The sequence below is a fragment of the Microtus pennsylvanicus genome, chromosome 3, assembly GCF_037038515.1.
Source record: "Microtus pennsylvanicus isolate mMicPen1 chromosome 3, mMicPen1.hap1, whole genome shotgun sequence".
Taxonomy (NCBI): domain Eukaryota; kingdom Metazoa; phylum Chordata; class Mammalia; order Rodentia; family Cricetidae; genus Microtus; species Microtus pennsylvanicus.
In genome coordinates, this window is record NC_134581.1 from 33,426,510 (window position 1) to 33,441,499 (window position 14,990).

Here is a 14,990-nt window from a genome sequence, read left to right on the forward strand (position 1 = left end):
CATAGGATTGCAGTTACTAATGTTTTCTATTTCACTCTTCTTCACATGAATAGAGATTGATATGATGAGTCTCTGTGACCTAAGATCTGCATTTTTTTCAGAGACTCCATTCAAATTAAGAACTTTGTTCATGGTCTGAGACAGGCTTTCTCAGTGTTTATGAAGAAATTTACACACTGGAGTGATCAAGGTACTTCAAGTACACAAGTTGGTCTTTTACTACAGATCTATTTGGTTTAACACTTCCCTCTTTGGTTGTCTATTCAAAAGAACAATCTCCAAAAAACAGGATCCCTAGTAAATGTTTTGCTTTGTGGTTGTAGCATCTTACTCATTAACATCCCATTGTCCCTTCTCTTAACACATGAAGGCAACCTTAGCTACTTGTCTTGTTTTTGCTGCAAATGCCTAAAAAGAATAAGAATTTATGTTGACTCATAATTCAAGAAATGGTGGCATAAGCTTGAGTTAGCTGGTCTCATGGTCTCCAAAAAAAGGAAGTAAAAAGCAAGGAATTCTTGTTGATCAGCTCCTTCTCTCTTTTTCCTTTGGTTTGAGACCTCAGACCTTTAATCTCAACACTTGGCAAGCAGAGAAAGGCTAATCTCTTTTAGTTCAATTTGTGAAGGCAAACACCTTTAATCCCAGCACTTGGGAGGCAGATGCAGGCTGATCTCTGTGAGTTCATAGTGTGGTGGCACACACCTTTAATCCCAGCTCTTGAAGGGCAGAGACAGGCAGATCTCTGTGAGTCAAAAACAGCCTGATCTACAGAGTGAGTTCCAGGACAGCCAAAGATACACAGAGAAACCCTGTCTCAAAAAGCCAAAAATTAAAAATAAATGAAATAGAATTTAAACTAAAGCCACATAAAGAAGGGAAACAAACAGACAATCTGTATACTATATGTTATTATGTTCTCTTTGAATTGTTTGAATGTTGAAAAAGGAGCAACAGCTGCTAAAAAACATTTGATTATAAATGTTGCTGGATTAATCCAAAATACATATTTTGAAAACGCTTTGACTTCAAAATTTATGTCAAAATATATGTTACTTTGGAGAAGAGATTTTGTTTTTGTTTCCACAAGAAATGAGAGGACGTGGATTCTCTCATTCTGGGTAAGAAAACTCAGGTTTGCCAGGCGGGCGGTGATGGCGCACGCCTTTAATACCAGCGCTCTGGAGGCAGAGGCAGGCGGATCTCTGTGAGTTCAAGGCCAGCCTGGTCTACGAGAGATAGTTCCAGGACAGGAACCAAAAGCTATGGAGAAACCCTGTCTTGAAAATCAAAAAAAGAAAGAAAGAAAGAAAGAAAGAAAGAAAGAAAGAAAGAAAGAAAGAAAGAAAGCAAGCTCAGGTTTCATCAAGGAACCCCGTGAGAAATCGCCATAGGAGCAGATGGCCCAGATGATCCAATGTTTCAGAGGACCTCTGTTGGAGTTTCCTCTGAGTTCTACATCCAGAACAGTTCCAAGACTGCTAGCTGGGATAATCAAGTTGTATGGATAATGGTCAGGAAGAAAGCTAAACAAGCGAGATTCGATTCAGAGACTCACACATTTATGAAGGGCATGAATAAATGTTCTAAAAAATATTCTTTAAATTTAGATAACAATCAAAATTGAAAAGTGAAAGGTAAGTTCCTTGAACATTTACTTTTAGGGCAACAAAAAAATTGTGTATAGATAAAACTAAAATTATCTATCGCAGTAACTCACATTATATTGACAAAAAAGATGACCAGATGGGAACAAAATATTTTTGGTAGTGACAAACACTCATTTCTAAGCAGAAAACTCAGTTTGGTAATATATTAAGAATAGGAAATATGAAGGAATTTCCACTGTAAACTGTGTACTTACCCAAGGAATTGTCTCTGGCCTCAGCAGTGCTGAATGAGAACACCACACGATTTCCTCAGCTCTAGGGTCCAATCCTCAATGTATGCAGATGATAGATCCACCGGTTGAAGAGCCAGAATGTATGGAAACACTCTCTATCTGCTCTGGTGAAGAATGCACCAGGCTAAGCTCTGGTGTGTCCTTATATACTCTCTAAAGACCACGCCCACTTCCTCCCATGGTTACTTTCATTAACACATCCCATTTGTGGCCATTTGTCAGTACCAGTATTCTGACTGGATGGAAGATTGAATTAACTCTGAGGTCAAGCTCCACAAGCAAATCTCCACAATGAGCTTCCCTGAGGGACTGCTTAGCTGGGTGTGGCAGCTCTTACCTTTAATTCTAGAGACCTAGGGTTGGGCTGCTGAAGCAAGGGGAGTTTTAGTTCAAGGCCTGCATAGAATATGAACTGAAAACTTGCCAAAGGGTAATTTTTCTATAATATTTTACAGTACCTAAATATTTTGCTTGTTCTTATATTTTGTTCTTGAAATGTAATAAATGATGATATTATAAATCTGTAATTTTAGTGTCAACATTAAAAATTTGTTAATAGAAATCTAAAAAATTAATTTTTTGGTGTTTTGGGGTTTTTTTGGTACAGTGTTCCCCTGTGTAGCTATGGTGCCTGTCTGGAACTAGCTCTTGTAGAACAGGCTGGCCTTGGATGAGAAGGGCCACCTGCTTCTACCTCCCAGGTGACTCAGAGGTTAAGAACGCTGACAGCTTATCCAGAGAATCTGAGTTCAAGTCCCAGTTACTACATGGTGAAAAAAACCATCTATAATGAGATCTACTGTCTTCTGTAGTGCAGGCAGAAAACTGTATGCATAATAAATAAATCTTTTAAAAAATCTTAATAGCGCTTTGAGAATTTTGTACTTTATTTTGTACAATATTGTAGAATATATGTACACATATTCAACTCATCTGCAAGTCCTTTCAAATCCAATCCATTTTCTTAAAAACTCAACTTTCTCTTTTTTAAAAATAACAAAGAAAAACCCAATATACATACAAAAGGACTCAAGGAATTAGTCATCAAAAGAACAAATAATCCAGTAAAAAAAAAAATCGGGTACAGACCTAAACAGAGAACTCTCATCAGAGGAATCTATTTTTATTTATTTATTTATTTATTATGTATACAATATTCTATCTGTGTGTATGTCTACAGGCCAGAAGAGGGCACCAGACCTCATTACAGATGGTTGTGAGCCACCATGTGGTTGCTGGGAATTGAACTCATGACCTTTGGGAGAGCAGGCAATGCTCTTAACCTCTGAGCCATCTCTCCAGCCCCTCATCAGAGGAATCTAAAATGGCTGAAAGACATTTAAGAAATGATCAACGTTCAATGTTCTTAGCTCAGTTTTTTTTTTTTTTGGATTTTTTGAGACAGGGTTTCTCCATAGCTGTTGGTTCCTGTCCTGGAACTAGCTCTTGTAGACCAGGCTGGCCTCGAACTCACTGAGATCCGCCTGCCTCTGCCTCCCGAGTGCTGGGATTAAAGGCGTGCGCCACCATGTTCAACCTTCTTAGCCATCAGGGAAATGCTAATCAAAACAAGTCTGAGATTCCTTCATAAACTTGTAAGAATGACCAAGATCAAAATTACTGATGACAACTTATACTGTGGAGATTGTGGGGGAAAGGGAACACTCCTGCATTGCTGGTGGGAGTGCAAACTGGCACAATCACTTTGAATATCAGTATGGCGATTGCTCAGAAAATTAGGAAATAACTTTCCTCAACATCCAGCAATTACACTTTTGGGTATATACCCAAAAGATTCTCAATTGTACCACAATGACATGTGTTCAACTATGTTCATAGCAGCATTGTTTGTCATAACAGAACCTAGAATAAACCTAAATGCCCCTTGACTGAGAATGGATAAGGATATGTGGTACGTTTACACATTGGAATACCACACAGCAGGAAAAAATGATGACATCTTGAGATTTTCGGGCAAATGGATGCATCCAGAAAGCATAATATTGAGTGAGGTAACTCACATGCAGAAAGGCAAACATCCTATGTACTTGCTCATAAGTCTTTTAGACATAAAGCAAAGAAAAACAGCCGGGCGATGGTGGCGCACGCCTTTAATCCCAGCACTCGGGAGGCAGTGGCAGGCGGATCTCTGTGAGTTAGAGACCAGCCTGGTCTACAGAGCTAGTTCCAGGACAGGCTCCAAAGCCACAGAGAAACCCTGTCTCGAAACAACAAAAAAAAAAAAACAGCCTACAATTCACAATCCCAAAGAACCTAGGCAATAAATAATGAGGACCCTAAGAGAGACAACATGAGAATCTACATGAGAATTAGAAAAAGACAAGATCTCCTCAGATAATCTGGAGCATGGAGACCATAGAAGAGGGATGGGGGAAGAAGGGAAGGGAGCAGAGAAATATATATAGCTCAATAAATCAGTAAAAAAAATGCATTCTGTATGTAACATTCTAATGTCAGTGCCAACAATACATAGGGACATCAGAGTTCGAGCATGCCTAGCTCGGGCTGACTAGAGTTCAAATTAAGGAGATAGAGAGCTGTGTGGAAATTCAGGTGTGAGGCACTTCAGAATCCACAACACTTTTTAGACTGGAATTCTCGGTGCAGCCTTGACTTTACTGGAACTAGTTGTATAGATCAGGCCAGCCTAGACTCACGGAGGTCTGCCTACCTCTGCCGATGAAGCGCTGGGGTTAAAGATGTGTGACACCATCACCAGATAGAACCCACAGTAGCCCAGCCAGGTGCTGTTGCCCCTGGATGCCTCATTTTCATCCTTTCTTTCTAATATGTTGTTAGTTGAAGTAAAATTACATCATCTTCTCCCTCTATTTTTTTACTCATCCCTTTTCTAGGCTGACACCAGAAGGTGTGACCAAGATTGGAGGTGCATTCTCACAATTCAAAAGACTGGGTTTTAGTTGGATCTGTAGACTTCAAATGATTCAACCAAGAAAAATCCATAGGCCGGGTGTGGTGACACACACCTTTAATCACGTCATTCATTCGGGTGGCTGAGACAAATGGATCTGAGGTCAAGGCCAGCCTGGTCACCAAACAGTTTCTGTACAGTCAAAGATATGCGGAGAAAGCTTGTCTTGAAAAAACAAATAGGAAAAAGAAAGTGTGGCCAATTTTAGATGGATTCTCACACCTCAAAAGATCTGGATTAAGTGGGTCTGTTTACTTCAAATGATTCAACCCAGAAAAATTGCTCAAAAGAAAAGTCACATCTTCTTGGGTTTTAGTTAATTTCACAAGGTCTGACCACGTTGCATTTTGTGAACAGTGAGTGAGCCCATCCCTGATAGAGAATAATTCTTGGTCTAGGGGTGACTCTCTTCAAAAATTTCAACTTCCACATCCACATATTCATTGCTCTGTCCTGGTTTATAAAGCCATTCCTAGGAAAGAGTTTCACAGCAGACTTCTGAGTGTTCTGCCTCATACTGTCTTTCTGACCCCCTTCTTCCACAATGTTTCTGGAATAATAATAATAATGCAGGAGCTAGGATATGTATCTATATATAGATATGGATGGGATCCCCATGATCTGTTGATTTCTGCATTTGTACAGTTGTGGGATTCTGTGAATGGCAGCCTGATGGTCCAATGCTTCTCTTCTAAGAACTATTAAATGAGCATTACTAAGCTTTTTTTAAACTAGATTTGTAATCTCATGTTTTATTTGCTTTTTTTTTTGGTTTTTCAAGACAGGGTTTCTCTGTGGCTTTGGAGCCTGTCCTGGAACTAGCTCTATAGACCAGGCTGGTCTCGAACTCACAGAGATCCGCCTGCCTCTGCCTCCCGAGTGCTGGGATTAACGGCGTGCGCCACCATCGCCCGTTTATTTGCTTTTGTAGAAAACCAAATCAAAGATAAATTAATGTGTGAGCAATCCTAAGATCAAAGGAATGAGAGATATGAATAATAAGGAGGGCTGAGCCAAAAACATTTTAGTATTATTTATGTGGTATGTCAGTTTTTGAGATGTTGAGAAAGCACAGCAACTATGAGTATGTTCAGAAAAATTCCAAGGGTTGTGTAAAATGGGGATGGGAAATACATCAAAATGACATGTAACTTACCCATAAAATCCTGAATGAGGACACTGGAATTGTCTAACTTGTAGAGTTTTCCTATGTGAATAGAGTACAGCCTGCTGAACCTTCTGCCTCACCAGGTGTGGATTACGGTGTGGGCTCTAAGATCAGTGAAAGTACTCATGGTTCTTGTGATCTTTGGGTCCCTGCTGCAATCTTAGACTGAGTTTCTGTAAGAAAAGTTGTGTGAGGGGGGAGATCTTACTTTATCCACAGCATCTGACTCTGCTGGAGCCTGTAGTTATCAGGCCTAACAGAACTGAACTAAACCTCTTCCTGTGTGATGCTAGATGTACAAGTTCCAAGCCATGTAGCTGGTTTTCCAAGCTATAATTTTTGAATCTAAGAAGCCAAATACCAAAATATCAAGAAAAGTGCCCTCCAGGTGGATACAGAATTATAGCTCAGCAGCTAATCTGTGCCGATCTATGCAGACAGCTGCTGCAGTTACTCTGGGGCTCAAATGATTGCTATTGCTCTTATACAGTCATTGTAAGCAGGATGTGTCCTGGAATAAGGCAGAGCCCCAAGTTCTGGCTACTTCTCCTTGATTCTAGAGATGATAGGAAGGAAGGGAGGACATGAAGTTTAGGGCAGGGAAAGCTCACAATTCTTCAGAAGACATCCTGAAGGGAGGGTATAATGGCTCAGTCATTTTTATCTGTCACTGGGTTCCCACTGCATATATCCTCACACACTGTGTTTCCGTGTGTTTCTGTGCATGTGTGCCTGTGCTACCATATTCGTGTGCATCTTTGTCACCATCCCTGTACACTAGGGAGTAAGGCATTTCCTTTCCCATAACTCAGTTGACTCAACTCACAAGAGGATGTCAAACCTCAGATTTTCAAGGACAAAGACCACATTATCGAAATCTTATCCATGTAAACCTCCTTCCTGCCAGAAGTCCCTGTTCATCCATTCAACTGAAAGCAAGGTTAGAATAGAGTCACCCTGCCTTCTAATGGGCTTCACCAGAGGATAACTTGAAATCTGCCACCTCAGCCCAAATGAAACTGTCTTAGAATCTCTGACTCATGGAGTTGCCACTAGAAAGTGTCTTCCGAGTGGCATCATGGAGTCCAACATATATACACGCAGAGCTACAGTTGTCTTAATTAAAAACCAAATAGTTTTTAATCTATAGTTTAGTCAGTCTATATCTAGCATTTAACAGGAGTGCGTACACTGTGTTATCTGCCCAGGGAAGAAGGATTCAGCCTTGTCGCAATATAATTACCATCCATATCTTCCCTTAGATTTTTACATAAGAAAAAAAGTTAGGACACCGTCCTGATGAAAAAGCTGAAAATATTGAAATGGTCATAGCCATAGGTTTACACTCAAGAGAGTCTGTCTTCCTATTTTATCTGGATGCAATTGATTGTGTACCTCCTGGAACATCTTACATAGTGATTCTCATCTAACTGGTTGTGACAAGCTCTCAGAGACAGCACTGAATCCAACCATACAAAGACTGGCAGCTTAAATCCCCAGGGCCTAAGGGGGGGTTGGATGATACTGACTCACAGAAAACTCCAGTCAGGACTTCACCATAATCGTAAATTTTCCTTACGTCTCCACAAGATTATCAGCTCCCCAAATCATCAGAAAGTAGCCTAGAAAACTACACTCACGTTCCCAAAAACTGGACAATGGATATTTGTCTTTTTTTTTTTTTAGTTTTTCGAGACAGGGTTTCTCTGTGGCTTTGGAGCCTGTCCTGGAACTAGCTCTTGTAGACCAGGCTGGTCTCGAACTCACAGAGATCCTCCTGCCTCTGCCTCCCGAGTGCTGGGATTAAAGGCGTGCGCCACCATCGCCCGGCTATTTGTCTTTTTTTAGAGTGTTGGTTACAAGTTGTTAGTGATCATGCTCAGAAAAAAGGCTAAACAAAGGATATTAGTTACAGAATTTTTGTTTTGTAAAGAAAAAGGGGGAAGTGGTGAGGGATAATGGTCTTGTACCTGCAAAGATTTGTCACTCGTATTAGTTTAATAAATTGCTTATTGGCCAATAGCCAGGCAGGAATATAGGCAGGGTGATGAGATTAGGATAATTCTAAGAAGAGGAAAGGTTTGTTGGGACTAATGAGTCCTGGCCTTCAGCTGGATGTTGGGATTAATGAGTCCTGGCTTCAGCTGCTCTTCCCTCCTAGATACCTTCTAATTAAAGTTACTAGAAGCTGTGCCTAGCTTAGAGGATCAGAGGCTGGGATTTTCACCTGTTGGCCATTGACTGCAGTGTATTTAAGCCTGCATGGTGCTAATAAAGGGGGACTTTGTTGTTTTTTGGGGGGTTTTTTGGGTTTTTTTTTTTTTTTGGTTTTTCGAGACAGGGTTTCTCTATAGCTTTGGAGCCTGTCCTGGAACTAGCTCTTGTAGACCTGGCTGGCCTCGAACTCACAGAGATCCGCCTGCCTCTGCCTCCCGAGTGCTGGGATTAAAGGCGTGTGCCACCACCGCCCGGCAAAGGGGGACTTTGTTATCAGTGTTCAAAGGTCTGCTTGTCCGTCTGTCTCTGCGTCTGTGTTCTTAACCTCCAGCCCTTTGCCCGAAGCTAGCGAACTGGGGTCTAGTGCATAAAGTGCAGACCAAGGCCAGGGTGCCGGCAAAGGCTCAGTCTGCAGTCACCATCCAGATGCAGGGGAAGCAAGATGAGAATGTCTCACTGATAAAGTACCAACCATGTGGCTAATATAGATAAGAATTATGTGTTAACTTGTAAGATCTAGTTAATAATAAGCCTGAGATAATAGGCCAAACAGTTTATAATTGTTATTGTGTGTTTCTTTCAGACTGAATGATTGCTGGACCAGGTGGGACAGAAACATCCATATACTACATTCTTTAGGTCCTGTTTGTCCAGTTTCAACAACATACTGTCAGGAGTCAAGGCAAGAGCAGTTTCTTTTCCAGTAGTTAACTCTGATAAAATGAAAACAAACTCCATAGATTGGTCAATGACTATCATGCTTTCTTGAAGTGGATTGGTGCTACCAGGAATGAACATGTCTCACTGTCTTGAAAAGCCGTATGTCATTAAAAAATCTTAAATGGCATTTTCTGTTCTTCTCTGCAGTGCTTGAAGACTACCTATCTATCTAAAATATATCTCCATTTAAACTTTAAAACATAATTAATATGGCCATAAATTTGATTGGTAGATGACTAACCACTAATCTGTATTTGTTAATTATCATAAATAGTCTATAATAATAACTTTTAAGGTCTAGAAATTTACAATACATTGTTAAATGAGCTGTTTAGGTACAATACCTTAAACAATAATACAGTATAACAAAAATAACATTGAATTGGTATATACATAAAAAACCCATATTAATATAAAATATTTGAGCCTAATAGTTGGTATTTTTTGTTTAAAAGAAAATTCAATATCCACTCTTTTATCATATCATTCCTGTATCCCCCCATTTTCTTTTCAGAACAAGATCTCTGAATATAACCTTTTTAAATTAATGTCCTCCCTGACCATGACTAATAACAGCTTCTAGCCAACACCTCCAAACAATGACAATTACCCATTGTTATAAGGAGGCCAATTGTTTGTTCCCCGGTTGCCTAGCAGTTCAGACCCGAAATAATCTCACAGAAACTATATTATTTAAAACACTGCTTGGCCCTAGCTCTAGCATCTTATTAGCTAACTCTTACATCTTAATTTAACCCATCTCCATTAATCTGTGTATTGCCATATAGCTGTGGCTTACTGGCTAAGGTTCTGGCATCTGTCTCTGGTGGAGCTACATGGCTTCTCACTAAACTATGCCTTCCTTCTCCCAGAACTCAGTTTAGCTTTCCCCACCTAGCTCTATTCTACCCTATCAGGCCAAGCCAGTGTCTTTATATAACCAATGGTATTTACAGCATATAGAGGGGAATCCCATATTACCTCCCCTTTTATATTTAAATAAAAAAGGAAGGTGTTAACTTTAACATAGTAAAATTACATATAACAAAACAGTTATCAAGCAAGAATTACAGTTACAATATTTATATCTATTTTATCTTTTATTATAACAAAGGAAAACAACTATAACTATCTATCTAGTCTTCAACTCCATCAAAGACTCCAGAACGATATAATGTTACCTAAGTGAATGAGAAGTAGGCAACTTACAAAACTCTAGAAATCACAGAGACATCTCACTGCCTGGACAGTCACCCAAAGTTCCTCTGTATTGTTGGGGCATCCGTCGTTGACCTACAGGCCCAGAATTTCAAGCAGACATTTCCATGAAGCAGGAAACTTGAAAGGCAGTTCAGTCACTATCTGCTGTGTACTGCAAAATGTCTCGCAGACTCTTTCATAACTCTTTCAGGAACCCTGAAAGATCATCTCACCTGTAGGCAAGTTCAGCAGTCCTTTCTCTGAGGGTTCTCTGTGTCCAGTTTATGCAATAGTCCAGGCAAGAGCAGTTTCTTGCCCAAATGGCTATCAAACTCCATAAGGAGCCTCTTCAATGCCCATCTTCCTCTTGAAGTAGATTGGTGCTGCCAGGAGCAGACGTGTCTCATTGTTATGAAAAGACCTAAGTTATTAAAACATTTAAAATGCCATATTCTGTTGTCTTTGAAAGGTATGAAGAATGCCTATCTAACTGAAATATATCTCTATATATCTAGAAAATCTAACTACCATGACTACAAGCTTGATTATTATTGATGATTATCCATTAACTCAGCAGTAAAAAACAATGACTTCGTGAATTTTGCATACAAATGGATGGAAACAAAAAACACTATCCTGAGTGAGGTATCCCAGACCCAAAAAGATGAACATGGGATGTACTCACTCATAATTGGTTTCTAACCATAAATAAAGGACATTGAGCATATAATTCATGTTCCTAGAGAAGCTAAATAAGAAGGTGAACCCAAAGAAAAACATATAGTCATCCACCTGGATATGGGAAGTAGACAAGATTGAAGGGTAAAACCTGGGAATTTGGGGGTGAGGTGGCATGGGGCTAAGGGGAAATGGGGTGAGAAACGTGAAAAGGGGAGAATGGGGGGAGCTTGGGGGAATGGGATGGTTGGGATAAAGGAAGGGTGGACACGGGGGCAGAGAAATATATATCCTAATTAAGGGAACCATCTTAGGGCTGGCAAGAGACTGGACTCTAGAATGGCTTGCAGGTGTCCAGGGAGATGTCCCCAGCTAGTGCCTTGAGCAACTGAGGAGAGGGAACCTGAAATGACCCTATCCTATAGCCATACTGATGAATATCTTGCATATCACCTTAGAACCTTCATCTGGCGATGGATCGAGATAGAGACAGAGACCCAAATTGGAGCACCGGACTGAGCTCTTAAGATCCAAATGAGGAGCAGAAGGAGGGAGAACATGAGTAAGGAAGTCAGGACCAGGAGGGGTGCACCCACCCACTGTGACAGTGGAACTGATCTATTGGGAACTCACCAAGGCCAGCGGGACTGGGACTGAATAAGCATGGGATGAAACCGGACTTTCTGAACGTGATGGACAATGAAGGCTGATGAGAAGCCAAGGACAATGGCACTAGGTTTCGATCCTAATACATGAACTGGCTTTGTGGGAGCCTAGCCTGTTTGGATGCTCACCTTCCTGGTCCTGGATAGAAGTGGGAGGACCTTGGACTTCCCGCAAGGCAGGGAATTTGGACTGCTCTTCATTCTCAAGAGAGAGGGGGAATGTAGTGGGGGAAGGGGGAGAGGGGGAGGGGACGATGTGTGCAAGGAGGGGGAGAGAAATGGGAAACAGGGAGGAGGCAGAAATTTTTTTTTGCAATAACTAAAAAGAAATAAAATAAACAAAAAAAGGGAAAAAAAGAAAACAGTGGGTGGTATCTAACCTGGGGTTCCTATACCCGGCCAGTCCAATGATAAAGCAAACATCTTCTGAAACTGCAGAACAGGATATGAACTCTCTGTCTCTCCCTCTTTTTATTTCTCTGTTCCTCTCTCTTTCTCTCTCTGTCTCTTTGTGTGTGTGTGTGTGTGTGTGTGTGTGTGTGTGTGTGTGTGTGTGTGTGTGTTTGAAGAGCCTGGAATAATTATACAGATTTAAAGGGAATTTCTGGAAAGTGGTGGATTCTTACCTGGCATTCCAAGGACCAAAACAGGCCTCTGGTAAGTTTGCCAAGGCTGGGGACACTATTGTGGTGCTGAGAGAAGATGGTGCAGTCTCAGGAGGCCAGGCAGGGATAAAAGTGTTTAGTGGACAATGGGCAGTGTCGTCTCTGTGATCCATAGAACAATTCTGGCTTCCAGTATAAGTTGCCAGGGCTATGCAGCCTACTGTGGAGCCAACAAAAGAGCCAACTCACTATTCTTACCTTGAAGGTCTTATAGAACAGGTCACTGATAAAATAACAGAAACAGCTTTCCTAGCCCAAATGTCCTCAATCTTTCCACAATCCACCCCAATTCAACAGGGTCAGTTCTATTACAAAAAAAACCCCACACTTCTGGTAATAAATTGTCTTATTTTAGCATATTATTGCTGTGATGAAACACCTTGAAAAGACCAACATTGCGATGAAAGGGATTATTTGGTTTACACTACCATATCACTGTGAATCATCAAAGGAAGTCAGGACCAGAATTCACATAGGACAGGAGAATGCAGGAAAGAACTAAAGGAGAAGTGATAGAGTGATGTTTATTACTGGCTTGCACACCGTGGATGCTCAGTCTGCTTTCTTTTACATTAGTGTGGGTAGCCCTTCTGTCTGTTTTGGCACCCACGTGGCCAACTAAAGCCACTTAAAAACCTGAGAAAGAGGTTGCTGCGCTGCCTCGCCCGAGTCATGGTCCTTGCTCCGAATCTCCCAGCAGCAGCCGCCGCCACCACCCAGCGCCGCTCGGCTTCCTCGGGGCCCTCCCGATGGTGAACCCGGTCCCGCCGCCCTTGCCGCGCCTTCCGGACCCGCGCGCGCTGCCTCCCACCCTCTTCCTGCCGCACTTCCTCGAGGGAGACGGCCCGTGCCTGGCCCCCGCGCCTCGCACCGCTGCGCCGTCCAGCTGCAGCCCTGCCCCGGCGGCTGCCCCGCGGGCGGCGCCCAAGAAGCGGCGGAAGAAGAAGGTGCGGACCAGCCCTGCCGGACAGCTCCCCAGCCGCTTCCACCAGTTCCAGCAGCACCGGCCGAGCCTGGGAGGCGGCCACAGTCCGACCCCGGGGACGACCGCGGCGCCGGAGGAGCGGGGCCCGGCGGCCACAGCCCTGCTACACCGACAACCCCGCTCGCCAAGGAGGTGTTAAAATCAAAGATGGGAAAATCGGAGAAAACTGTCCTTCCCCACGGCCAGCTTGTACATAGTATACACTTGTGTGAACAACCAAAGATAAACAGACAGAAAAGCAAATTTAACTTGCCACTAACCAAGATCACCTCTGCAAAAAGGAATGAAAATGACTTTTGGCAGGACTCTGCTTCCCCCAATAGAATGCAGAAGCAGGAAAAAAAAAAGCCTTTTAAAAATACTGAGAACATTAAAAGTAACCATTTGAAGAAATCAGCATTTCTGACAGAAGTTAGCCAAAAGAAAAATTACGCGGAAGCAAAGTTTAGTGACCCACCTTCCCCTAGTGTTCTTCCAAAGCCTCCGAGTCACTGGATGGGAAACACTGCTGAAAATCCCAGCCACAGCCGGGAGCTCATGGCAGTGCATCTGAAAACGCTCCTCAAAGTTCAGACGTAGATTTTAGTTTTCAATATGTATGTTAAACATAGATTTTTTTTTCCCCACATCCTTGGACTCTAAAGGGAAATGGATACAACGGTGGAAACTTGCCATATTGCAGCATACGACAGAAGATGAGCTTAAGTCACACACAAGAAACTTGTATTATATTTTATATTTTGTAAATACTGTATACCATGTATTATGTGTATATTGTTCATACTTGAGAGGTACATTATAGTTTTGTTATGAAAGTATGTATTTTGCCCTGCAGATGTGGTGGGTGTTTTGTATATATACAGTGGAGATATTTTAAGTGGGTGCTTATGGCACGTGGAAGACTGTTTGCATAGGTACTGAAAGTTTTTTAAGAACAGCTCTCAAATCTCAAAAGTGAAGACCTAAATGTGAAACAGTTTACTCTGTACTACTGAAAGTTAGATCTGGCACAATCACTGTAAACATGGACTTCGTCTGTGTTTCTCTAAATTGACTTGCCTTTTAATCTGTAATTGCTAGAAAATTTCTTGTTTTTACGAAACTTGATTTCTGGATATCAATATATAGCCATTATTGAGATTTAAAACTCCTCAAATTTTAAATGCCAACAAAATTGGTTGTAATCAAATTTTAAATCAATAATAATTAGGCCTCCTCCCTTAAAAAAAACTGAGAAAGCATGAAAAGAAATTCTAGACAGAAAAAAACAAAGGTTAGCCACTTTTTTTTTTCAGCTGGTGGCTTGCCACAGCTCATTTAAGAAAAGTTTACCTGAGTCAGTGATAGCGGAAAAGCCATGCAGTTTTGAAATGGCGGCTTGCCGGGCGGTGGTGGCACATGCTTTAATCCCAGCACTCAGGAGGCAGAAGCAGGAGGATCTCTGTGAGTTTGAGACCAGCCTGATCTACAAGAGCTAGTTCCAGGACAGGCTCTAAAACCACAGAGAAACCCTGTCTCGAAAAACCAAAAAAAAAAAGGCAGCTTTCTGTGTTGTACTGCCAGTGCAAAATCCGACTCTTTCAGGCAGGAGGTCTGGCTACAGAGTATTTCGATGAGGTTTGTGAGCAGACAGCTGCAGCTTGCTTAATAGCAACATAGACTTGCTGTGTGCCTGAGAATGAAGCTGTGTGCATGGCTCTCAGAGGCATGAGTGGCTCTGCCATGCTGGACTGAACAGGCAAGCAAGAAGTGCTGTATATACCATAGTAACAACACAACTTAAGTTTTAAGAAGCACTTAGCATTTTAAAAAGCTCCCTGAACAGTAAAAGAATTA

General features: G+C 41.6%; 1 pseudogene; it reads left to right on the plus strand.

Annotated features, from left to right (window-relative positions):
• The first annotated feature begins 3,798 nt into the window (after window positions 1-3,798).
• Window positions 3,799-13,783, plus strand: LOC142846737 (proline-rich nuclear receptor coactivator 1 pseudogene; annotated as a pseudogene).
• The last annotated feature ends 1,207 nt before the right edge of the window (window positions 13,784-14,990 follow it).